At 43.6% G+C, this 25,004-nt stretch overlaps 1 long non-coding RNA gene across 2 annotated transcripts; it reads left to right on the plus strand.

Annotated features, from left to right (window-relative positions):
- On the plus strand, positions 1–24,346 carry LOC128327746 (uncharacterized). Of its 2 annotated transcripts, none has more exons than XR_008308757.1 (4): positions 1–1,078; positions 9,654–9,744; positions 10,300–10,466; positions 23,352–24,346. It is a non-coding gene; the product is annotated as an uncharacterized LOC128327746 (long non-coding RNA). The 2 variants fall into 2 exon arrangements; XR_008308758.1 differs by having other exon boundaries at positions 1–317.
- The last annotated feature ends 658 nt before the right edge of the window (positions 24,347–25,004 follow it).

The following is a 25,004-nucleotide window of genomic DNA, read 5'->3' on the forward strand; positions in this document are numbered from 1 at the left end:
GGGATGCTGCTTATCACATTCTTCCCATCTGAATTTCTTCCTGAATTTGGGAAGCTCTGAATTACCTGATCTTGTTTCCAGAGTAGCATCAATGTGTTAGCAGTCCACCATTTTTCTGTTTTTGTTCATTCTTTTTTCTTTTTAATTTCTCATCTTAATTCAGACAACATGCATGTGTATTTAACTACTAGTTTCACTTCTCATCTCTCTCTTCTTACAGGTTACCGATACATGCAGCACTGATTAAATCCATTGCTGAGGAGGGGCTATAGCTTGGTGGAGTGAAGGATGTGTGCTTTGCATGCAGAAAGCTCCAGGTAGGACTAGCAAACTAAGCAAAGACTCTTATCTGAAATCCTGGAGAGTCACTGCCAGTCAGAGTAGATACAACTGAGCTGGACCAATGGTTTGAATTCATATAAGGCAGCTTTTTATGTTTATCTATCCTGGCACAAAAAGAGTCCTGATGCAGTTGTATGAATCATGTCAAGGTTCCTTTTTGCATTCTGATTTAATTGATGTGCATGTGTTCATTAGTAACCTGTAAGAAAAAGAAAGATGCAAACTGAAGCAAAGTGCATGTGTGCTGATTCTGAAATTAATTTGGGGAATTGTTCAAGTGAAACTGGAAAGCAGGTAGACAAAGTGAACACATGGAACAATAATTGATGGAATTTCCTCCCCATCAAGCACCTACAGCAGCTGTTTTTAAAATATATATATATATCTCACAGAGTGGTGCACAAAGCAATATAAAACATTAAACCAAGGATTAAATATCACACACACACACACACACAAAAGGCACAGCAAGGGAAAAATCCATTAAAACCAATTTAAAACCAGTACACTCTATCATTAAAAATTAGATAAAATTAAAATGTTTCAATGCTAGTTTTAAAATAACTGCAGCAGGTGCCACATGTACCTCTATGGGAAGGAAATTCCATCAATTATTTTTCTATAAACAAATAGTAAATTAATAAAGGAACAGAATGGAATGGAAGAAATCAACTGTCTCCTGGGTAGAGCAAAATTTCCCTTGGATCCTCTACCAGCTAGCCTTCAAATCCATAAGGTAACTGTAGTTTGGGGGAGAAAGCAGCTTAAACCTTGTTCATGAAAAAATCCCAATGACGTGATCCTGGGGGAACAGCAGGTCTGATATCATTTAGATGCCTCTAAAGAACAAGAAGCAGGGAGTTGAAATGAATGGGAATTTTTTATAATGGATGGAAGCAAGAAGCAGAGTCCCCTAAGAATTTGTATTGGGAATAGTGCTTTTCATTTTCATAAATAAGCTGAAGTTAGGGGAAAAGCAGCAAATGTGGCCATTTTTTCAGACAATACCAAGCTATTCAGGATGGTGAAAACCAAAACAGGATTCCAAAGAACTCCAAAAAGGTCTCTCAAAACTGGGTGAATGGGCAACAAAATAGTAAATATGGATCAGGCTAAGTGCAAGTGTACAGTGATGCACCTTGTAGCAAAATATTCCAACTTCGCATATACACTCATGGGGTTTGAGCGTATAATCGGGAAACAGATCTCAACAAAATAGCAAACAGATATGTGGGGGGAAATACCAGCAGCTGACTCAAGTCAGTTCCAAGTTACAGGTGGCTCTTGGTAAACTGCCTTGCTTGAGTCTGTCCTACCAGGTGAGCTCCAAGTCATTTCTTCATCACCAAACACAGGCTATGGTCACAGATGTGGTCTCAGGGATGATTTCTGAGGTCCTGGGTCCTCAGCAGGTGTACAGCAATAGCAATAGATATTAATAATCCCCACACCAGCCCTGTCCTCCTCAAATGCTTTGTGGAGTGGAAATGCGTTGTTAACCTCTGAAATCCAGGAGAGGGAGACAAAGATGGCAGGTCACCTCAGACAAGCAATTCCACAGATTATTGAAAATAGTATGCTTCTTAGGACTAATTCCTGAGCCTTGGAATTCAGGGCACTTAAAGCAGGGTCACACTTTATGACTTCAGCATATTGGTAAGATTCATGTTTGGAGAGATCTTTTTGCAGTACTTTGGAATCTGTTTTGGCAGTCTAAATATTAGGGATGAGCCCGAAATGTTTTGGCACCTCTTTGGAGAGGCACCAAAACGCTTCGGCTCCCTGGGACCAAAATGTTTTGGCATGGGGCGAGGGGTTCCCTTAAGAGGAAGCGGGTAGGTCCTACCTGTCCATCCTCCAAGCCCTCACTGCCCCACCACAACTCTGTTTAAACTGAAATACCTCTGTGCAAGTGGCAGCTTGTGCCACTTGCCCCTTTAAAACGCTGCACCATGGCGATGGGATGCATCCCCTGGCATCCCTCACATAGCATTGTCACTAAATGGCATCGGTGCATGCTTTGATGCCATTTGTGGGGCCATCATGGTGTTGATGCTTGTGCCGATGCCATTTACATGCTGATGCCATGTGAGGGATGCCGGGGGATGCATCCCATCGCCATGGTGTGGCATTTTAAAGGGGCAAGTGGCACAAGCTGCTGCTTGCACTGAAGTCCCTGCCAGCACAAAGAGGCCCAAAACGGGCAAAACATGGACTAAAATGGCCTGAACTCGGCCAATTGGAGAATAGGAGGAGGCTAGCGGGGGGAGGGGGAATCACCAGAGACACCTCCCTGTTTCCTACAGTTGTGGCAGCACCACCGCAGAGGAAGTGAGTTGTTTTAAAAAGTTTTCTTTTTGTTAGAACCCCTGGACCGGCTCAAATTCGAGCCAAACCAGGGGGTACATTCGGGTGGGGGGACCAAACATGCCCAGTTCCATTCAAGTTCAGTTCAGACTCAAACCAAACTGGGAATACTGGTTTAATGCACACCCTTGCCAACAGCTACAACACAGCAGAACCAGACGAAACACCCAATTTCTCCATCCTGATCTTATACCAGTTATTACTCCTGTAAACTCTTCCTCTCCCATATCCTGTCCAACTTTAAATTTGTTTTGTACACTTGTCTTTTGTAAAACAGTAAACAAGAAGTCAATAAAACAATGGATAACAAAGGTCAGTTCAGAATGGTTCTGCATATAAACTAAGATTTCACCACTGCATGGAAAACAGAATGTGGAAAGTTCTTTGGAACGGTATATTGAGCAAAATCTAGGGGTCTTGAAGCATTCAGACAGTTCAAGCACTATCCACTTCAAATGTCTTTGTACCAATAGAGTTCTGAGGATAAGGCTGCAAGAGTGGAAGCAATGTAATCAAGACAGTGAAAAGGTTTGCCATTATACTAATCAGATGGAATTTGGACTGACCTGGACATCTTAAATTTAGACATCTAAAGCATCTGAATGTGTTATTGCCATGGATTATTGCCTTTATAAAATTGCTTATAAAAGACCTACAAGATAAAAAGAGCATTGAAGAGAAAATTTCTAAACTATATTAGTTGGAGCCTAGAGCAACGTTTATTCAACATCCAATCATAATCTGTCATAAATTAGTGAGATGCAGCAGGCATAAATCAATTTAATGCTCATTTCATTTCAGAACTCTGAAGAATAGTATGCAAGGTCCAGTGTCAGCCTGGAGCAGACCACTGCTCATACAGCAAATAAACAACACATCAGCATTGCTATGTTGGCACTTAACTTTCACATTGCAATAAGTGGGACAAAAGTGCTTACCTTTGGCAGCATCATGCCCTATGTAGTCGGGTTTCTGCTGATTCATGTTATACACAGTTTAAGACAGTTTAGAACACGTTCACTCAGTTGCTCTGCAATCTCCTGTCCTTATCCACTTTAACAATCATTTTCACTCCTTTGTTATCCAATGATCTAACCACAGTTTCCTCATTCTGATGTATTTAAAATAATGAATTTTTAAAAGTTTTTATTATTCCCTTAATAGATTTAGCTATATGTTCCTCAAACTCTCTTTTTACATCCCTTATTGTCTATTTGTATTTCTTTTTCCAGAGTCTGTGTTCCTTTCTGTTCTCCTCATTTGGGCAGGATTTCTATTTTATGAAGGAAGACTTTGTGCCTTTTATATCTGCCTTGACTCTTCTTGTTAGCCATGCTGGCATCTTCCTGGACTTGGGATACCTTTTCTTCTTTTTGGTTTCTGTGGTTGCAGTTTTAAATAATCTCCATGTGCTTTGGAGTTATCTGACCCTCCTTACTCCCCCCACATCTTTACCTATTACATTTTTAAAAAACAAAAAAAAAACCCTTCTTTATGATTACCTATCCTCACCTCACCTGCCTCCCTAGTATTTACCTCTACACTCCCAATGAAAAATGTCTCGATACACCCCTGCCTCCGCCAATCCACTGGATGGCCAGTCCCACTGCAATGCTAGGAGTTGTTCTTGCCTGCCCTCTGAATTTGCCTAACAGTGCAAATATGCTAGTATCCTGGGGGAAGGGAGCTTTGAGGACAATGCCTCCTATTTAGTGTACACTTACTTGGCAGTGTAAGATAAGCTGCAAGGTTTGTGACAAAATCACCTGGTCTTTGCTGCCACAAATAGGACTGTGGACTAAAATTTCTTCTTTAACCATAAAAGAGCCAGCGTGGTATAGTGGTTAGAGTGCTGGACTAGGACCGGGGAGACCCGAGTTCAAATCCCCATTCAGCCATGAAGCTAGCTGGGTGACTCTGGGCCAGTCACTCTCCCTCAGCCTAACCTACTTCACAGGGTTGTTGTGAAGAGAAACCTAAGTATGTAGTACACCGCTCTGGGCTCCTTGGAGGAGGGCGGGATATAAAATGTAAAATAAAAATAAAAATAAAAATAAAAAACCTTTCTTCTTAGACTTAGTAGCTGGTTTAGACCTTGGGTATGGTATGGAACCACAAAAGATAGCACACATCTTTAAAAGAATAACATGTATAACTTTTATTTTAACACAGCAGAATAACAGTTTCTTTTCCTTTCTCCTAAGTTGCAAAATAACATGAACAAATGCAAAGCTAGTCGCCTTCCTGATAGGCTGTTAAAGTAGTGGCTTCAGCTAAGAGAATCCAGTCACTCCCGTTACAATTCAACAACCTTTTAAGAACATAGGAAAATAGGAAGCTGCCATATACTGAGTCAGACCATAGGTCCATCTAGCTCAGTATTGTCTTACCAGACTGACAGAAGCTTTTCCAAGGTTGCAGGCAGGAGTCTCTCTCAGCCCTATCTTGGAGGTGCCAGGGAGGGAACTTGGAACCTTCTGCTCTTCCCAGAGCAGCTCCATCCCCTAAGGATAATATCTTATAGTGCTCATACATCAAGTTTCCCATTCATATGCAACCAGGGCAGACCCTGCTTAGCTAAGGGGACAAGTCATGCTTGCTGCCACAAGACCAGTTCTCCTCTCCAAAGTTTTCATTCCAAACTACTTCTTAACAACTCCCTCTCTTTAGCTGCCCAGCGTATTTTTTTCTTATCTTTTTCCTGATAGCAAGAAGACTATAAATGTTTATACTATATAGCAGAAATCACCTCAGAATATTCCCTCTAAGATAGCCATAGGAGTCATTTCTTTCCCTTGAGCACTTATCTGGGCTTTCTACCACTACAACGACAACGACGATGATGAACCACTCTTCAACCAAAGTTCTCAAAGCTGTTCACATAGAAAAATAAATAATACATATAAAAACAAATAATACATTTGCTGGGGTTGGATAGGGCCAGTTGCTCCCCCACTGCTAAATAGAAGAGGATCACCACTTTAAAAGGTGTCTCTATGTTCAGTTAGTAGGGGTAACCTTCCTCCTGATGACCTCAACTACTCCCTCCTTTCCCTCCTTCAGTTCACTAGCTCTTTCTGCACACCCTCAGGCAATTTCCAATAGGGATGTGCACAAACTGGTTCGGAGGCCCTTTTACAGGTCTCCAAACTGGTTCGAATGTACAGAGGTTCAGTCTGTTCAAAGGGAGGGATATCTTTAAGGATGGGGGAGGGTGCTCTTACCCCTACCAACGTGTTTCCCCTGCCTGCACTGTCTTTTAAAATTGTCCAGCGGGGCGGCAGTGTACCTCCTTGCCTCAGACCGGAAGTGGCCAGAAGTGCCTGGTGCACTTCTGGCCACTTCCGGTCTCAGGGGGCACTGGGGCGGCAAGGAGGTACGCTGCTGCCCCACCAGATCATTTTAAAAGACAGCACTGGCAGGAGAAACACGGTGGGAGGGGTAAGAGTACCCTCCCCTATCCTTAAAGATATCTCCCCACCATCAAACTGGCAGCTGCACATGATAATTTTCAACTGGAACTTTTCTTCCAATTGTCACTTTTTTATTATCTTAAAACAGTAACCTCGCCAGCCCAGTTAAAGCCACACCCCCAGAAAGGCCCCTAGGTTAATAAATTAGACTAAGACCTAAGACTAAATTGGAATAAGTTAGACCTAGGTTACTAATTTGGAGGTGAAGTTGTGCAACCCTCAGGGACATACTGTATTTGTTGTGGCACAGAGGGCTTCATGGGAAGGAGAGGGGGTCAAAAATTGGCACCTCCCCATTATACTGGTGCAGTTAGTAGGGAAGTTCTATTAGGCTGCTTTCTCACCACATCAGTGCATCCTTGCTTTGTATGTCAGCCATTTAACTTTGGCTGGATCCCATCCCTAAATTATTGGCATCTCATTGATTAATAACCATTGTTTACCTATTACTTTTCACTTAATATTTTCCCAGGTAAATCCACACTGAAGAGAAAAAAAGATGTATTATTACATTAATCAAAGCTTTTCAAAAGGTCCTTTCTTCTTTTTTGACTAGTGGCTTGCTTGGATCAGTGTCTTAGGAGGCACTTACAAGGAAAAAAGGATGATTCATTATTCCAGAGATAACCTTTATGCAGCCAACACAAACTTTGAAAGCAATCTTTTGTGGATATTTTTACCTCTCATTGTTTCTACATGCCTAGAAAGAAAAGGGGAGCAATGGGTTTCAAAGGATTCCATTCTAAGGGTTATCTAGGTTTCTCTGGTTTCTTGTCTTGCTGCTTCTGACAGGCTAAAATTCCTAAAGCATACAAAGCAGTACGTATGGCTCTGCTTTCTCTGTCCCTGGCTGTCCGATGGTTCTCTGTCCCTGGCTGTGGAATATGACAGATGTATTTTTGCTTTATCTGCTTTCCTATGCAACTCCTAAAAAAAAAAATACAGATGGAATAGCCTTCGCTTCAAACCAAAGATGGATTTTGTTTCATTATAGACATGACACCAGGGACGTATCTAGGGTGGGGCAGGCAGGGCACATGCCCCGGGCACCACTTGAAGGGGGGCGCCATTTCTTAAAATTGATTTTTTTAAAAAAGGCTGCCGAAAACAAAATGGCCACTGCGCATGCTCAAATGGCCTCTTTGAGGCCCTAGGCCATACCAGGCCTCACAGAGGCCATTTGAGCATGCGTGGTGGCCACTTTGTTTGCAGCTGCCATTTTTTAAAAAAGAATTATTTTTAAAAATGGCCACCGCACATGCTTAAATGGTCCCTGTGAGGCCCTAGAGGCCAGCAGGGGGGAGGGGGAACCATTGCAGACACACACACCCCAGCCTTTAGAAGCCCCCCAAAGGGGCTACAGGTAATTTTTTTTAAAAAAAATTAATATAAGTCACTGTACACATATTCAGATATGTGACTTGTATGTGACCTTCAGACTTGTATTTTTCCGCTGATATTATGGTAAAGTTATCTGAAAGATGGGTGTCAGATGTTTGGACAGGGGGCGCAATTTTAATGCTTGCCCTAGGCGCTATTTTCCTTAGATACGCCTCTGCATGACACACTTTCAGCTGCTTTTCTGAAGTCTTGCTTTTCTCTGCAACTGAAATAAATTTGAGAATGTTCTCGCATTCTCCTCATCTAAATTTGCTATTAGAAAAGTGGGGTTTAATGTACTGATTTGGTGGGTGCAAAATTGGGCTCTAAGGGTCAGGATTGGGTTCTTGCATAATGTGGTGCTTTGTGCACAAGTTACTTAAGGATCCAACTGTTCCTTTTGATTTTTTTCAAAAGTATCATCCAAATTAAATTTTAAAACCAACATTAAAAGGTTTTCAAAATTAAGAAATATTTCAAATTCTTCTGACATTTTGTAAACTTGCAGTCTTATGCAGAAGTATTGGTGCCTGTTTTTCCTGTTATATATGTACTGAGCAAACTTGTGCATGTTTTTCTAATTTTCAGTCTCAGACATATAACACTTCTGCTCTCAAAATACCCCTTTCCACAAAGCCCATGCTTAATTCCAATTGCCCTTAAAGTAGTGATGAATGGTATCATTTGGTTCTGCTCTGCAGTGATGAGCTGTCATTAAAGTACAAGTAGTTAAATGACTTTTCATGCAGCTGAATGGAAATACAACTGCTTTATGAAAAGTAGTTCCGACCTCATAGTTAAACTATAGTGTAGCAGATAAACTGCAAAAATAACCTGAATTGTGCGCTTTGGCTTACAAGCATGAGATCTGGCAGAAATGTTGTCGGATATGTGTGATTTTAGAAAGTAAAATGGGGCACCCCCAAAATTCAATATGGTGGCTAATAATCCAATATGGTATTTCAATATTCCATGTTTAAGATCACCAGAATAATTCAAATTGTTCTAGTAAGAACTAATCAGCCTACTTTCCTTTTACTGTCTCTACAACTGAACTAAATTTGGTTCAAATCGAGGTCCACAAGTTAGATCTCTTGCACCTCAAATGTTCATGCGTCCACCATCTCGGATCAGGGTGGATAACAAATGGTGTGGTGTGTGGTGATGTCATCCACTCCAATTCAAGCCTCATGAATATCTGAGGAAAAAGCTGGCTAATTTGTGGACTGCCTAACCCATTTGGACCAAATTGGATACAGTTGCAGTGAATGACACACAGGGACACCACAATAAAATAGTTTGTGATGATGTCATCAACCCCAATTCAAGATGGCAGATGCGTAAACTTTTGAGGTGCAAGTGGGCTAACTTGTGAACAGCTTAACTGATTTGGACCAAAATTGCTGCAGCTGTAGGGACACATATGGACACCTCAATGGCATAGTTTGTGATGGTGTCATCCACCTCAATCCAAGATGGTAGCATGAACATTTGAGGTGCAAGCTGGCTAATTTGTGGACTGCCTAACCCATTTGAACCAAATTGGGTACAGTTGCAGTGAGTGAGACACAGGGACACCTCAACAGCATAGTTTGTGATGATGTCATGCACACTAATCCAAGATGGTGGACATATAAACTTTGGAGGTGCAAGTGGGCTAACTTTGAACCACTTAACCAATTTGAACCAAATTTGTTACAACTGTAGGGACACAGAAGGATGCCCCAATGGTGTAGTTTGTGATGATGTCATCTACCTTGATACAAGATGGTGAACTTTTGAGGTGTAAGTGCACTAATTTAAGGACTGTCTAACCAATCTGAATCAAATTTGGTACAGTTGTAGTGAGTGACACCCAGTGACACCACAATGGTGTAGTTTTTAATGATGTCACCCACCCCAATCCAAGATGGCGGATGCATGAGCATTTGAGGTGCATGAGATCTAACTTGTGGACCTCTATTTGAACTAACTTTAGTCCAGTTGTAGAGACAGTGAAAGGAAAATAGGCTGGTTAGTTCTTAGTAGAAATAACAACTTGTTATTTCTCTTTCCTCCTTCATCCATCACTAACCTCCTTGGGACATGGAGTGAATCCACTAAGAGTGAAGATTACTGGCTAAACACCTTCTATTCAGCCTCCCCTTCAGAGAAGCCTTGAGGAAAGCACTGAAACTCAGAGGTAAGTTGCCTCCTTCTTGCAATACACCACCTGGGAAGTATTGCTGTTTTGGTTTAGGGACAGTTGGAGTACTAATCACAAAACCTTTCAAACATTCTTTGATAGAGTGTGCAAGCTCGCCAATATGATTCTGGAATTGGGACAGCCTTTCACAGAAGAATTGACAGACCCACATGTTCTCCACACCTGAGATATTCCAGATCAGGTTTTGCTAGCAGGAATTTTACACACTATGACATAGGATGAAAACAGTTCAAGTCATTCATGGTAGGCCTAGACCAGGGCTGCTCAACTTTGGCCCTCTTGCAGATGTTGACTACAATTCCCATAATCCCTGGCTATTAGCCACTGTGGCTGGAAATTATGGGAGTTGTAGTTCAAAAACAGCTGGAGGCCTAAGTTGAGCAGGCCTGGCCTAAACAATGAAGATGCAACATTCTTCTATCGACTATTAAGAAAAACAAGCTTGGTTTCTTCAAGCAGCGGGTCATTGCTTCAAAAGTTACAATAAAAGAAGATCACAACCTTTTCTCACTACTCTTTATCTCTTGTCAGAAAACACAACTGAATTTGGAAGAACTTTACAAGTATGAAAACCAGTCCTCTCCAGCCTCACTCAGTATGACAATGGAAAACTTCACATCTGTAAGAAATCTCAGTTTATTGAAGTTCTTGAAGCTGATATAACAGTGCTGCAGAAGGAACCATTAGCAGATAATTTGGTGAGTAGCCTACCACTGCAGAGAACAGAAAAAACCTTTGATAGGTATGCAAAGGATGTGTTTCTCTGTGCAGTGGAGAAATTGTATGAAGTAAAAGATATGTAATATTTGATGTGTACTTGTAGGACAGTCTGAAAGTGGAGATGAGGTGTGCCGGAGGAAAAGTCTGAGGAGAAGGGTAGCAGGAACCAACACAACACCAAATGACTGGAAAAGCTTTGTAAGAGATTCTAACAACAAGAGTTAACTTTTCCACTTCTTAGCAGAGAAAAGAGGAGCACTCTGCACAGATGGAACGATTATTGTAACTAAAGGGAAAAAACATCATAAGCAATCACGATATCTACATAGATAGTTTGGCTCCTTGCTCACAAGAGCAACATTAGCATATTATGCTTGCTAAAAATGCAGCAAATTTGGGTTGCAAGAAAACTTTAATCAAAGCCAGTGATACAGACATCGTAGTCAACAGAGGCGTATCTAGGGAAAATAGCGCCTGGGGCAAGCACTGAAATTGCATCCCCTGTCCAAACATCTGACACCCAATTTTTCAGATAACTTTACCATAATATCAGCTCAAAAATACAAGTCAAGCTCGTTAATCTTTTAATATTTCAGAAACTATTTAGCAGTGGATGTACCCAGACCAAAAAATGAAAACTACAAATTTCAGTATGCTGGGGCTCATGAAATACCCAAATACTATGTGGAGGTGTACTTGGAAAACTGAACAGAAGTGCCTGTCTAATTCTCTACTATGCATTGTCACATCACTATTACATAAGTTTTAAAAATAAATGGAGAATTTGGCTCTAACTCTGAAAATAATTAAAGGATATGCGGAGTAAACTGTGTCACTGCTTGGAATATATTCTAGTATTTCAGAAAGACAGTTAAAATGAAAGAAAGAGAGCAAGAAACTCCCAGTGGGCCTTAATACTAAGAATTTCACACTGATTCAAAGACTAACTCACCATTAATAGCCATATTATTAAGACATCACATTTAACTCATCACAAGAAGCAAAGTAAGAGCAAATGAATACAATCCTAGCTCATAAGCTTCAGCTCAGTATTCACAAGCCCTGATTCTTTGTACATAGTGTCAAACTAAATATGTGTACAGTGACTTATATTAAATTTAAAAAAAAGAATTACCTGTAGCCCCTTTAGGGGGCTTCCTAAAGGCTGTGGGGGTGGGGTCTGCAAAGCGTCCCCCTCCCCTCGATGGCCTCTTAATTCACCATCACAGCCCGTCTCAGGCCGATTTTTGGACCTGTTTGGGCCTACAAAGATCAGCGTGGTGGCCATTTTGGAGGTTGCCATGCATGCTCAAATGGCCTCTGTGAGGCCTGGCAAGGCCTAGGGCCTCACAGGGACCATCTGAGCATGTGCGGTGGCCATTTAAAAAAATTTTTTTTAGAAAAAATGGCTGCAAAAAACAAAATGGCCACTACGCATGCTCCTAGGCATGGCCTAGGTCCTCGCAGAGGCCATTTGAGCATGTGTTGTGGCCATTTTGTAAAAAAAAATAATTTTTAAAAATGGCGGCCCCCTTCAAGTGGCAGCCAGGGCACGTGCCCTGCCTTCCGTACCCTAGATACACTCCTGGTAGTTAATCACCATATCAGGTCTTCCATCACTGAAGGAGCTTGGCCTTCATTCCATGTGGGTTTCTTTTGAGAAAGGCACAAAGCATCTATGGATTCCTGTCCATGAAGTCACTGACTCATTACAGCCTGAAAAAATTAGGAGACTACCCTTCTTCCATGCATTCACTGTGTGTGTTACCATATCATCCTTTAATGGCAAAGGAAAGAAGTCTGTGTGGCATGCATGGAAAGTGTTTGATGAGATATGACAGAGGTAGAACAGGAATGCATATGGATGACACATTTCACTAGACATTATCTGAGTGGTGTTTGGAATGCTGCAGAGTGGCTTCAATCCACACCACTGGGATAGTATCAGAAGCCACATGGAGAACTCCACAAAGTGGCTCATATCAGTGTGTCCCTTTCAAGCCTGGGCAATACTGTCATAGGAACTATGCTTGGACTCATTTCCATGGCCTGGGATATTATGCTGGTGGCACAGGAAGTGCCATGTTAACCAGGGGCAATTAATATTGGGACCCCCTTTATATATATGTTTTTTTTTGGTGGAATCTCTGACATTGTGATTTTTTTTTCTCTTCTTCTTATCCGTTCAGTCATGTCTGACTCTTGGTCACTCTATGGATCAATACACTCCATGCCATCCTATCTCGTACAGCTTCCTTTAATTCTACCATGGTCATTCTGGTGTCATTTTTAATAATATCCTGCCACCGTGTACAAGGCCATTCCTGTCTCATTCTTCCGCTGATCATTCCCAACATATTTATTTTTCTAGTGAATCAGCTCGCATGACGTGACCAAAATATGTCAGACTTTGTTTAGTAATCTTGGCTTCTAGCGATGTTATTGGTTTAACTCTATTTAAAACTTCCTTATTCGTTATTCTCACTGTCTATTGGATACACAACAATCGCCTCCAACACCATATCTCAAAAGCATCCATCCTTCTCCTATCTGCCTTCTTCAAAGTCCAAGTTTCACATATAATAGCCATATGTAGCTATTGGAAATATTATTGCATTGACTAGTCTACATTTGATTGGAAGACTGATATCTTTGCTCTTCCAAATTTTGTTCATGCTGATAATTGCAGTTCTTCCAAGTGCTATACACCTTCTGATCTCAGGGCTGAATTTTTTACTATGTTTTAAAAATGATTTTTTTGCTTACCACCATCCTCTACTGGCAGAGCCACTGCCATCCTTCTTCCTCCTGCCCCCACCACTCCTTGCCCCTGTTGCTCCTTTACCTTGCTGCCCCTTTCCCCTACCGCTCAGTAGCTGGTTCATACAGCAGTGTAGTTGGTGGTGGGTGTTCCATGGCTTCTCTCCTCACTTGAACGAGGAGAGAAGCCTTAGGACTCATTACTGCTACATGACCAGCAACAAAATGGAGGGTGTGCATTTGCCTAGTATATTTCTCAACTGGTTCACACAGTGCTGACAGGTTCTATGGCTTATCTCCTTGTTAGAGCGAGGAGAGTAGCCATGGAACACCATGTTCTGTTTTGGCACCCATGAATGGGGGGCTTGGTTCGGTTCGAATTCTAACAGGTTTGGGCACAGTTCAGGGGTGCCAATAAATTTGGTTTTTAAAAAGGCTGACTTACTGTCACTGAGGGCTTCTGCAGCTTCGGGAGGTGCTGCTGTGGCAATAGCACACAAAAATAGGTTTCTCTGGAGGCTCCCCTTCCCCCATCACCTCCCCCGTCTCCCCACGGGCTGGTACAAGCCAGTCTGGCCCTGTTTGCACACAGCTGCCATTTTGATGCCACCGTGTATGTGGGCGGGCCATTACCCAGGTCATGCAAATGGACCACGCACATGCACAACAGCCAAAAATATGGCCATTGTGTGCACAAACAGGGCTGAAACAGCCTTGTAATGGGCCAAACCACCCCGTAGGAATGGGGGGAGGCGGTGAGGGGAAAGGGAAACGTCTGGATAACTCCGTGCAGCCGCAGCAGCACCCCTGAGGCCACAGAAGCCCTCAGCAGTGGTAAGTCAACTTCTTTAAAAAAAACCACAACCCAAATTTATTGGCACCCAGCACCTCTGAACTGGGCCCAAACTTGCCCGGGGTTGTTCAGCTCAACCTCAAGCTGAACTGGGCCCAGTTCAGTTTGATGTTGAGCTCTCAAACAGAACCAATTTGAGCTCGAACAGGCTCAAGATCGAGCCGATTCTCACATCCCTATGCCCACTAATGAAAAGAACTATCCCTTCAATGGTATGTGCGGAAGCCATTTAAAAAGATAACACTCTGTGAGTAGCCAGCGGGCCATGGGGAGGGATGACAGGTTGGGTCACTGCCTCACCGCCACTGCATGCTCTATAGTTCCCAGGAGTGGTTCAAAGATGTTCCCAGGAGTGGTTCAAAGATGCCTCCAATCCATGCCTCTTGTTTTTAAAAGCAGCAGCCGGTGGGTCTCAGGGAGATGGTGGGTTGGTTCCCTGTCTCCCCTACCCCGCACTGCAGGCTCTGTATATCAAAATGTTATTTCCAGAACCTTGGCATCTCTTTCTTTTAAAAAAATGGTAAAAGAAGGCTCTCCTCCACCTCCCCCCCCACAACCCCTACACAGGTAGAATCAATTTGGATTCAGTTCATGTTAAATCAAAACAGCTCAATTGGATTGAGATTTTTGATTCGTGCACATCCCTAATGGTGTTTTCATTGCAGGAGGGCAGGGGTAAAGCCTCCAGCCTGTGCTTTGCCCAAGCCAGTCACTTCACACAGAAGTAGGAATGACAAACACCTCAGCCACTAATACAGATGCATATTCTAATGCAGATGCAGCAAGCAGAGTAAAATTTATTATTTCCCAGGAACAACAATTCAGCTGTGTTTATCATAGGCAATAGTGATAGTTCTGGGTGATTTGAGACAGGGATTGGAGAATACATTAGGGATGTGTACAAACCTGTTCGGGGGCCCTTTTATGGGGGGCCCCGAACTTCAAATACTGGCTGTTCGAGTGGTTCGAAGGTGGGGGTGGGACAACTTTAAGGGCAGTGGAGGGTGCACCTACCCCTCCCTCCCCTTTCCCCCCACCAGTGCTGGCTTGAAAACCAGTCCAGTGGGACGGCAGCAGACCTCTTTGCCACCTCATCTGCTCTTTGGACCAGAAGTAGGTGGAGGTAGCTCACGTGCCTGACATGCACCCTCATGCGAGCTATTTCTGCCTACTTCTGGTCTGAAGAGCGGATGGGGCAGCAGGAGGTAGGCTGCAGCTCTGGCGGACTGGTTTTCAAGCAAGTGCCAGCAGGGGGGAAGGGGAGGGAGGGGTAGGTGCCCGCCCTTAAAGTTGTCCCACACCCGCTTTGAGCCCACCCCCGCCGGTTCCGTGCACATCCCTAGAATACATTCCATATGATTGTGTACTTGAGCAAAAAGGTTCACAGTTATCTTGAATTTGCAGGGCTGATATCCAGATTACACTTCAAAAATCTACTACATTTTTAAACAAGCTTTAACATTTTTACAATATATGGATAGCATGCCTTACCAAAGCCTATAATAATCTGATCAAAGTAACTCCTAACCATTTATAAAAGAATAGAAAGATCCCTAATTAATACTCTGATGATGATAACACATCCCTGTAAGTAGACAAAGCAAGGCTATTAAAAACCAAACTCCATGGAGGCTTCCTTTCTTTGCAGGAAATTTAGAATACAGCCAGCCACCTTAGAAATGCCCTGAGCATGTTCCTAGCAACTAGCTATAGGAATGTTCATAGTAAAACTACAGTAAAACAAAAGTAGTAGTGGGGCAGATTAGGGATGCTATCATGCACCTTGGCTTACAAGCATGAGATTTTATTTATTTTACACTTCTATCCCACTCTTCCTTCAAGAGCTCAGAGCAGTGTACATGATTATTTTTATCCACACAACAACCCTGTGAAGTAGGTTAGGCTAGCCAGTGAGTCTGAGAGATGTCACCCAGTGAGAGATGTTGCCCATTGAAACTCACCTAGTGAGTTTCATGGTTGAAGGGGATTCAAACACAGGTCTTTCCAGTCCTAGTCCAACACTCTAACCACTACGCTATGCTGGCTCTTTATTCATTTATTTATCAAATATGTACATCGCCCCAAACTTTCATCCCTGGGTGGTTTACAATAACATAAAACAAGTTAAAACAAAACAAAACAAAACAAACCTTAAAATAATTTAAAATCACAGTCAAATTAAAAAGCTTGGGTGAAGAGATACATTTTTAGGTACTTTTTAAATGTTGTAAGATATGGGAAGGCTCATTTCAGCAGAGTGCGCATTCTAGACTCTCAGGGCAGCAACAGAAAAGGCCCATCCCTGTTTGGTCACCAGACGAGCCGGTGGCAACAGTAGATGAACCTCTCTGGCTGATCTCAATGAGAGAAGGGGCTCATGGTAAAGAAAACATTCTCTTAAATACCCAGGCCTAAGCTGCTTAGGGCTTTATAGGTTATAACCCATACTTTGGATTTTCCCCATAAACCTATTGGGTCAGAAAGAATGCCTAGGGATCATGTCTACTGTCCTGGTGTTTGCTGTTCCAATTCTCCTCCGGGACATCAATAGGATCACCAGCAGAGCCAACACTTAATCCTTCTAAGGCTTCTGGGAATCCTATTGGATCCAATAACTATCTCAGGTAGACCATCCTAAGAGGCCCCTCACCCCTACAGAAGTTTGGTGTGATTGTGAGTCCAACCTTAAGCAGGTGGTGGTCCATCCATGAAAATGGGGAAATCACAAGAGTCTCCACCCATGGACCACTACCCTAATCAGAGTGAAAGACCGTATCAAGTGTGTGACCAACAATGTATGTGGCTTGGGATAGGCCCATAGTCATCATGGCTGCTATGAACTCCTGAGCCACCGTGGACAAATTGGTCCTGAAGTTTACATTGAAGTCCCCCCACCACCACAAGCCTGGGAGACTCCAATGCCAAGCGCAAGTCCATTAGCTCAGTTAGGGACTCTGTTGGGCAGCAAGCCACCAACAGAAGCCCCAGTCTATCCCTGGCCCCCAAACTTAAGTACACACTTTTGAGATATCATTTGCTTGTTTGTTTTGCATTTGCTGTGTAGTTTGATGTTGACTGATGGTGTTGTAATAACAATAGTAACACAGAGCTCATATTTACTTGCCGCAACATACTGATGACACATTCTTACATACATGTGGGGAAATGGTGGCCAGCATGCACAGCAGTGTCCTGAGGCTGCTGCACAGCTGAAAGACAGCCCTGACACTATTAAGAAAGGGCAGTCATGCTAGCCACACAGCTAGAATTTTCCCCATTCATGACAATAGGGGAAACCGCAGAAGTGCTGCTAACACAATGTCCCTAATAACATTGGGGCTGCCTTCCAACTCTACAGCAGCTCCAGGGCACAGTGTTATGTCTCTATAACACTGTGCATCATGTTAGCCACTGGAAGCAAGTTTTTGTATACATGTACATCTCCTCAGTAACACATATAGGTCTCCCTTCAACAGGCGAAAGTAGAATGGAAGAGACACAAAGCCTCTGTTTACTTCCATGGCACATGAAATCAGTGTTGGATTGATTCCCTTCTGCTGAACACTGGCATAGATCTAAGGAGTTTTTAGGCAAAAAGATGCTTTTAGTCTTCCACTGCTTGCCCAAAAGCATTAAAGCCCCTGAAGACTGAATGTGTATGGTAGTATTTGAAATGTCTAAAATTATTTACAACTACTCTATGATTTAGTGTTTTCCCCCTTTTTCATTATTAAAGGTTATTTAAAAATAAAAGCTTCTAGAATAAATTATCTCCCTGATATCTTTTAAAACACTTTAAGTCAGAAATGATCAGTTTCCTACTGATTAAAATCTGTTGAACAAGAGGCATCCCAAGTAATTAAAGTGAATTGCATTAGAGTAAGTAACCAACAGCATCTGTAGAGCATTTCTTCAATAATGCTCAGAAATTAAGTGGCAGAATCTGAAGTATAAAGCCTCCCTTGGTGTTGGTTTTAACCAAAGCAGTTTACTTTCCTCATTCTCTGATTTAAATGAGATGTCTCCAATCTAATTGCCACTTGTTGAGCTATTTCAAATAGGATACAAACCCTGAGAAGTAGGAAACAATCAAGAATTATTTTTATCACTAAAGTGAAACCCAGTTGATCATTATTCTTGTACAGATTCTGCCAGATTTCTGAACAGATGGCCTTGGATTCACAAGAAAATGCTTTGGCAGACCAAGCAATTCAGTATTCAGTTCACTCTCAAGTTGAGATTCCCTTTCATGACAGGGCTCAGCTGAAGATTCTAAGATGCCAAGCCAAGAAGACTTGGCCAGTTTAGGTGGGGTTTACATATTCAACATGATGTCCTGAGGCATGCGACTAGAGACAGTAGACTAGAGAATCACAATTCTTGCAAGCAGAAGAATAGTACAGGAGGCTCAATTAGAAAGAATCTTTCTCCCTACTGTACTAGTTTTCTGTACTCATTTTCTAGGAGAGGAGAGCTGGTCTTGTGGTAGCAAGCATGACTTGTCCCCTTAGCTAAGCAGGATCAACCCTGGTTGCATATGAATGAGAGACTACATGTGTGAGCACTGTAAGATATTCCCTTTAGGGGATGGAGCCACTCTAGGAAGAGCATCTACATTCCAAGTTCCCTGCCTGGCATCTCCAAGATAGGGCTGAGAGAGACTCCTGTCTGCAACCTTGGAGAAGCCACTGCCAGTCTGTGAAGACAATAGATAGACCAATGGTCTGACTCAGTATATGGAAGTTTCCTATGTTCCTATGTACCAGTCTCCCATGTGTTGTTTTACATGGGGAAGAACTCATAAATGGTAGGCCATGCCTATAGTCCATTGCACCACTTCAGGAAGCTACTGAACTTGTTATATGTTCAGATTGATCCATAGATATAATCATGTACAGCAGTGGTGTAGGGAGGGCATAGGTGGCCCAAGTTCTCACAAGCAGCCTCCTGCCAATGGCAGCAGTGGCAGTATGCTCCCCACATCTCCCAATAGTGGTGGCGGCAGCAGTGGCCTCCCCACCAGCAACAGCATGTTCTACTGGATGTGGTGTGCCACTGGAGATGGGCAGTAAGTAGCAGTGGGCTGCAGGGGCACAACACTGGGGAGATGGGGCACCCACCGGGGCTGAGCACCATGATGGGAAGAGCAGAAGCAGCTTGAGGAGGTGAGCAAGCTTTGCATCTAGCCTTTTCCCCCTTCAAACTAACTAACAGGAAGAGGGGAGATTTTGAGGGGCTGGTTTCTCTTTAAGGGATAAGTCCTAGTGTGTGTGTTTGTGTGTGTGATTTGTCAGGGCTAGCAAACTCCAGTGTTTTTGTTTGTCCCTGCCTGGAGAGGATGGAGTCAGCTAGGGCTGTGGGAGGCCCCATGTTCCTTTGACATTCCTTTGACCCACATTCCAACCTTTGATTCCTAAGGCTCCAGGGAACTGAGCAATCCTTGAGCTACCTGCACAAAATACAGCTCAAAGAAGATCCTGAATCTTTGGGAGCAAAGCTGCTGCTGCAGTTCCTGAGCTTGTTTGTTCAAGATTGGGGGAGCTGCTTTGGGGGAGCGGCTTGTCAGGGCACTCTGGTCCTCTGCTGTTTCCTCCTTTAGGCTTCAGAATTGGAGAAACCAAGGGTGGCCACCACCCTCATCCTCACCTGCTTTCATTCACAACAGTTTCTTTCAGCCCACTCCTCTCCTGTAAGCTGAGATCTTCTGCTTACTATTCTTTCTATTTGTCAGTCTCCCACAATGACCCTTCAAATAAGCATCGTCAGTTTCAACAATTGCATGCCTATGAAGCAAAGTCCAAGAGCAGGGCTTGAGGTTGCAAGACCTCACCTGCCTGCAGTCACAGTTGTGTTGTCATAGCTACACAGTGTGACTTCTCCATATAACTGCTTGCACCCACAGCCCTGTTTCCTCCCCTCTTTCCTAAGGGCTCTGCTGCAGCTATCATGGGTTAGGCAGGGGCACCCAGGCACTTCTGACCCATATGATATAAACGTTAGGTGCTGTCAGAGGTGTTCTTACCCCTGGATTTTGGGGCTGAGGTCCAGGGCATCCACATCCCGGGGGGGGGGGCCCAAATCAGTCTGTCATGGGTGATGTGGTTTGTGCCCTCAGGAACCTATGTGTTAAAAATGATGCTTAACTTGCGGGGGGGGGGCGTCCAAAGCCTTTAGGTCCAGGCTCCAAAATTACCTAGGTGCACCTCTAGGTGCAGTAGGTTCATGCTTTTCACCCTTCTCCTCACCCATATGACTGATAAGAACCCAACTTGAGCCCTAGCCCCACTCCTCCCTGTGGCACCTGGAAACCTAGACCTAAAAAAAAATGCAGTTTTCCTAAAGGCTGCTGACATTTGCAATTATTCTTAGGGAAAAAAATTTCCCAGATCTACTTGAACTTGTCATGCTATTTAATAGTCCATCTACATCAGGGGCCAGATCAGTGGGAATAGGAACACCTGCTGATGAATCCAGGACTGACCACAGGGTGGGGCGACCAGGGTGGTAGTTTGGAGTGGCCCTGCTGTGCCAGCGAGAGGCAGGCAGCCTTGAAGACTGCCCACGTGTTCAGCTCCTGGCAGCAGTGCGTGCAGCAGCTGCTGTGGCTGCTCGCCGCCACCATGTGTGCTTGCCTGGGGGAGGGGGGAAGCAAGCCCCGTGCCACCTGTGCCTGATGCAGGGGGCGTGGCTTTGCTCTGAAACGGGGCCGCGTGCTCCGCTTCAGAGCAAATATTGGTAGCGCTGCACTTGCAAAATCTGTGTATACACACCATAGAGGACAGTCTGGCCATAAAGGCCTGGGTGCCACCCATACGGGCCATATGAGGACCCAAAGGTGGGCACCCCCCATGGCCATGGATACTGCGAATACTCACCTTGCCCAGCACTGTCCAATTCGCAACCACCGGATAGGCCTGGTGCCGGTGTGGACCACATCTTACTGTATCTGCAGTCAGGTCAACCGGCACAGGAGCAGGCCCGGGTTCTTTCGCCTCCAATGCACCCAGCCTGTTGGACAGCGTTTGAATTAATTTTGCTTTCTTAGTGCCTCTGGTGAACTTCCTGGGCCCAGCCAGAACACAGAAGTCCACCCTTATCTTTCCCATCAGCAGACGTGCGTTTCTCTTTTTCAAGAGCTTTTAAACACGCTAGCAGTGCCCTAATGGTGCTCAAATCAACCCTAACCCCTGATAACTCAGCAAAGAGGCACCTTTTAATGTGGTGATTCTCTTATATTTATTAATTATTTTATTTATTTAACATATTTTTATACCTCCCAAAACTTACATCTCTGGGCGGTTTACAACAAGATAAAAACAACATTAAAATATTAGTTAAAAACAAAAACAAGTAATTTAAAACACAACAATTTAAAATTTTAAAACAATACTCTAAAACATTAAAAACAATCAAAACAGTATCAGTTAAAAGCCTGGGTGAACAGATGCATCTTTAAAGACTTTTTTTTAAATTTCAGAGATGAGGAGGCTCTTATTTCGCTAGGGAGCGCATTCCAAAGCCTCGGGGCAGCAACGGAGAAGGCCTGTTCCCTGAGTAGCCAGCAGACAAGCCGGTGGCAAATGCAGATGGACCTCTCCTGATTATCTCAATGGGCGGTGGGGTTCATAACAAAGAAGACATTCTCTTAAATACCCAGGGCCCAAGCTGTTTAGGGCTTTATAGGTTATAACTAACACCTTGTATTTTGCCCGGAATTTTGCAGCCAGTGTAATTCCTTCAATACAGGAGTTACTGTATTAATACTCCTTCAATTTATTAATACTCCTTCAATTTATTTAGCAGGGGGAGAGTAACTGGCCCTATCCACCCCCAGCACAGTACCTCCAGTGACTGTTGCTGGTGTCTATCTTATGTTTCTTTTTAGATTGTGAGCCCTTTGAGGACAGGGATGCATCTTCTTGTATTTATTTATTATTTCTCTGTGTAATTATTCCCTGAGCCATTTTTGGAAGTGCGGTATAGAAATCAAATAAATAAATAATAAATAAATAAATAAATCGTTGTCCTCATCAGAAGATGAGTCAGTCACAGGAGCATGCTTCCTGGGGGGCTGAACCGGCTTCCCACCTATCTTCCCTTTTGCCTTCTTGGGCCTCATCATCCAGCCCAATGCCTTGAATATCAGCAACAACCCAGTGATCCTTAAAGACGTGCCTTATACCCCCAGGGAAGAACCTCCAGACAAACCCCTGGGCCCTAGGCCCCACGCACTCCTCCCAGGCCTGCCAAGCCTAAAGGGGGAGAAGGCCCTGCCACCAGGGGTGCCCTCCCTTGGCCTGAAGGACCCACTTCAAACCTTGGTGGGGGAAGCCAGACCACCCCCACTCTCGCAGCCCCGGGATCACTCCTAGATAGCTGCCACCACCTCCGAGGTGAAAACCCTGCCACCCACTGCGACCCGCGAAGTGGAGGCTGAAAGCCCCAACTCGGCCAACTGCTGCCAGTTGCAGCTCCAACCTCCACATCTGCTCCCCTGCCTGCCGAGCAGACTGAGGAGGTCAGCAGCCGATGCTGGCCGCACGGCCATAGCCACGCCCCCACATGGGACAGCCAGGCAATAGGCTTCACCTGTGCCTCATGCTTCTTGGAAGGGGGCTGAAGCAAACTGGCCACGCCACCCATTTGGGCGGTGAGCAGCCTGATAGTTAAAAAGAGTTATGAAAGAAAAATATAGCCTTTGGCAAATACATATTTATTTCTTTTATTCTCTGTTGGATTTCTGTCTAGTGATTTATTTTCATGCCTACTACCTGTAATTAGCACTGCAATTATATAGATAGCAGAACAATAATGGGATTTTTGTTTATTGGGGAGTTCACCTTCAGGATTAACAAATGGGGGAGTCACTTGTGGGGGATCGTTTGTTTTTCTGAGTCCTATAACAAGTCCAAATAGGAAACTTCACCCATCCCTGAGTTTGACTGGGCACTAAGAAGCTCCGCATGAGAAGGATGACAAGGAATTGCAGTGCCGGTTTAACCCTTCTCTCTTGATCCAAGTCCTTAGCCAGGGAGGGCTATTCCTTCCCCATATTTAAACAGACTTGATTAAATTTGTGGCTGTGTATCCATTGTGCTGAGCCCATAATCTGGACTCTCATGATGAACTAGCTCACCATTCACATCTTTAGTGCAAATCTATGACAAAAAGTTCACCTTTTGTGTGACACAGCCTGGAGGGAGTAAGAAATATCTCTCTTTTCATTTCATTATTTCTTTTTCTCTTATAGGGGTAGATATGTTCCAGCTGCCATCAAGGTTTTTCGAGCCAAGGCTTCTTTATGGCTCTCCGATCTGTATATACAGTGATTTCCATCCACTTAAGAGGGTCCAGTCTAAATTCCTTAGGGCCATCTTTTCAACCCCCTGCTGTGCGTCAAATGCTAAGTTGCGTTTGGAAGCGGATTTGTCAAGCTTGGCGTCCTGTGCCTGGACTCATATTTTCAACTTTGGGTTGAAATTGATTTATTCCCCTTCTGGCCTAGCTCCCCTAATTTTTAGGGATGAACGCCCCTCTGATTGGATGTATCTAATTACTAAAAAGCTAAAATCATATGGGCTGTCAATGGAATATCTGCTCCCTCTGGGCTATGATAACGCTATGGTGATCCTTAAGAGGCATATTATTGATATGGAACACCAGAAAGATTTAAGCAAGGCACCAAGCCTCACAAGACTTGGCACTACCAAGCCCTCACAAAAAGCAGCTAAATACCTGTATGACCTGAAATCCAGCACACAGAACAGCCCTGATATTGGCTCCGCTGGATGTGCTGCCCTCTGCAGTACTAGAGGGTAGGTATAGGAGAGTTCCCTATTTGGAGAGCCTGTGCTCTTGTGGAAGTGGGAATATTGAGACGGTTGGCCATGTGCTTCTATATTGTTCTTTCTATTGTGAGCTGCTTTCCAAATATATTGCTCCTCTCATTCGTAGATACCCTGACAATTTGGGTGGATTTTATATAAACTTATTTCTTTCTGATAAACACACTTATGTCTCGCATTCAGTAGCCAAATTCTGTACAGCTGCAATTGAAATTCGCTCATGGTGTGTCAGAAATGGTCAATTTTAATCGTCCCTCCTTTTTCTTTTTAATTTTGTTTTATCCTATATATTTTTATCTCAATCTTCTATGTAACTGATTTTTTGTATGTATATGCATGCATGTATTTATACTGATATCTACCCTCAGGGTAGATTTATTTGATCTGTATTTTATCAAAGATTGCAATAAACTGAACATTTCATTATTTATTATATAGCTTGCAGTTTTCCATTGTTTTAGTGTCATACAGTCCATGTATATATTTTATCGTATGATGCTCTGTCATGTCTTGAATAATTGTGCCATAGATTTAGCTGTCAACTAGGAACATAGGAAAATTATTATTATGATTATTATTACATTTATATCTCGCTCTTCCTCCAAGGAGCCCAGAGCGGTGTACTACATACTTAAGTTTCTCTTCACAACAACCCTGTGAAGTAAGTTAGGCTGAGAGAGAAGTGACTGGCCCGGAGTCACCCAGCAAGGCTCATGAATGGGGATTTGAACTCGGGTCTCCCCGGTCCTAATCCAGCACTCTAGCCACTACACCACACTGGCTTCTAGGAAAATAGGAAGCTGCCTTCTCCTGAGTCAGACCATTGCCCATCTAGCTCAGTATTGTCTACCCAAACTGGCAGCAGCTTCTCCAAGATTGCAGGCCAAGTCTCTCTCAGCCTTATCTTGGAGATTTCAGGGAGGGAACTTGGAACCTTCTGAATGCAAGGATGCAGACAGATGCTCTTCCAAGAGCAGCTCCATCCCCTAAGGGGAATATCTTACAGTGCTCACTCATGTCGTCTCCCATTCAAATGCAAACCAGGACAGACCCTGCTT

Source organism: Hemicordylus capensis, chromosome 5 (assembly GCF_027244095.1).
Source record: "Hemicordylus capensis ecotype Gifberg chromosome 5, rHemCap1.1.pri, whole genome shotgun sequence".
NCBI lineage: Eukaryota > Metazoa > Chordata > Lepidosauria > Squamata > Cordylidae > Hemicordylus > Hemicordylus capensis.